Genomic DNA, 2,500 nt, shown 5'->3' with positions numbered 1-2,500 from the left:
GGAGGAGGAGAAAGAGAAGAAGGAGGAAGAGGTGGAGGAAAAGAAGGAGGAGGAGAAAAAGTTGGAGAAAGAGGAGGTGATTGAGGAGGAGGAAGAAATGGAGGAAGAAGAAAAGGAGGAGGAAGAGATGGAGGAAAAGGAAAAGGAGGGTGGAAAATGAGGATGAAAAAGAGGAGGAGGAGGAGGAGGAAGAGGTGGAGAAAAAAGAAAAGGAGGAGGAAGAGGTGGAGGAAAAGGAAAAAGGAGGAGGAAAAGGTGGAGGAAAAAAAGGAGGAGGAGGAGGAGGAGGAGGAGGAGGATTACGAACTCCAGACAAAGCGAGTTTTAGTGACTGTAGTGCCTGCTGTGTCGCAATTGCACCAGCTGGCGCCACTGAATTCAGCTGGCGCCACTGAATTCAGCTGGCGCCAGTCAATGAGGTGTCAGATAAGAGAAATCATAGTATTGACGCCAACCCTTCTAGCTGGCCCTGGCAACCTCGTTATCTTTATCCCTATTATTGTTATCGTTATCAGGACGATGGTGGTGTGAGCCATCATCTCTGATTGTGTGTGTTTCGACAGGAAGACCACAGGAATATTAATGAATGGACTTGTTCTTTATTAAGCTTTATGTTGTCCTTGGTATCGCTGATGTTATTGTCATCATCATTGTCACCATAAAAATCATCGTCATTATCATTATCATCATCATTGTCGTCGTCGTCGTCATCATCATCATCATCATCATCATCATCATCATCATCATCATCATCATCATCATCATCATCATCATCATCATCATCATCATCATCATCATCATCATCATCATCATCATCATCATCATCATCATCATCATCATCATCATCATCATCATCATCATCATCATCATCACCACCACCATCACCATCACCATCACCACCACAACCATCATCATCATCATCATCATCATCATCATCATCATCATCATCATCATCATCATCATCATCATCATCATCACCACAACCATCATCATCATCATCATCATCATCATCATCATCATCATCATCATCATCATCATCATCATCATCATCATCATCATCATCATCATCATTATCATCATCATCATCATCATCAACATCATTATCACCACCACCACCACTACCACCACCACCACCATCATCACAAGAGGGACTTAGTGAGTTAACTAACAGTGACAACACTTGTTTTTATTTTATTACATTTTCTTTTATTTTTATTTTCATTTTATTTTTTGATCCACGGCCGAGGCAGCAGGAAATGCTTTGTTATCATAACCCTTTTAGACCCGTGGGAAGAGGTAGTTGGTAGTTGGTAGTGGTAGCGGTGGTAGAAGTGGTAATAGTAGTGGCTGTGGTAATGGCAGTGGTAATTGTAGTAATAGTGGTAGTTTCAGTGTTAGTGGTAGTGGCATTGTTAGTGGTAGTGGTAAATGCAGTGGTATCACTAGTGGCAGTGGTAGTGGTGCTTGTAGTGGTAGTAGTAGTTCTATTCATGGTGGTAGTGGTAGTGGCAGTGGTAGTAGTAATAGTATTGGTATTGGTAGTTGCAGTGACAGTGGTAGTGGTAGTAGTGATGGGTCGTCCAATTGGCTGCCCGTACTACCAATGAGGGCAAAGGGATTCAACGTAAACAAAAGAGAATTCACGGATGCCATTGCCTTGAGGTATGGATGACCATTGGAAAGGCTTCCTAACAGATGTTCCTGTGGTACACAATTTGATCATCAAACCATGCGATGATGTACAAGCAGGGTGGATTCATCTACATGAGACATGGCAAGATAAAGGATCTCACTGTCCAAATGCTTCGGGAGGTATGTAAGGATGTGACTATCGAACCAACATTACTCCCACTAGGAGGGGGAGAATTTAAGGCACCACGCGTCCAACACATCAGATGAAGCACGAGTGGATGTCAGCGCAAGAGGTTTCTGGACACGGGACAACTGGCCTTCTTTGACATACTAATATTAGATCTCATGGCCCCCTGTTACAATAACCTAACTATTGAGGCATCCCACTCCCGGAATGAGAATAAGAAAATCAGGATGTACGAGGAGTGTGTACAGAATGTGGACCAGAGCTCATTCACTCCGATGAACTTTACGACTTCAGGTGGGATGGGTCCAAGGTCAAAGGAATTCTACGCTCGTCTGGCAGAGGTGATGGCAGAAAAGAAACAGTAACCAAAAAGCAACATCGTATCGTGGATGAGATGGAAAGTGTCATTGTGACATTGTTACTAATAGTGGTAGTGGCAGTGTGATTCAATTCATCAGGGCAGATCAGGTCAGGTCAGGTCGAAAACGGCACAGGACAATAAAAAAAAAGACCTCTTGGTACGTAAGGAATCCACGAAGATGGGTGGGGGTGGAGGGGGAGGGGCACAAATATGAATAAAATCGTCTGACGGCAGCCATAATAAATGGAAAAGTGCCACCAGACATGGAAGAACTTAAAAGTAAAATAATGTCTGTAGTAATAATAGCAGTAATAAGAATA

Source organism: Oratosquilla oratoria, chromosome 23 (genome assembly GCF_046742065.1).
Source record: "Oratosquilla oratoria isolate Oo_2021 chromosome 23, ASM4674206v1, whole genome shotgun sequence".
Classification (NCBI taxonomy): Eukaryota; Metazoa; Arthropoda; class Malacostraca; order Stomatopoda; family Squillidae; genus Oratosquilla; species Oratosquilla oratoria.
Note: the sequence above shows the minus strand (reverse complement) of the source record.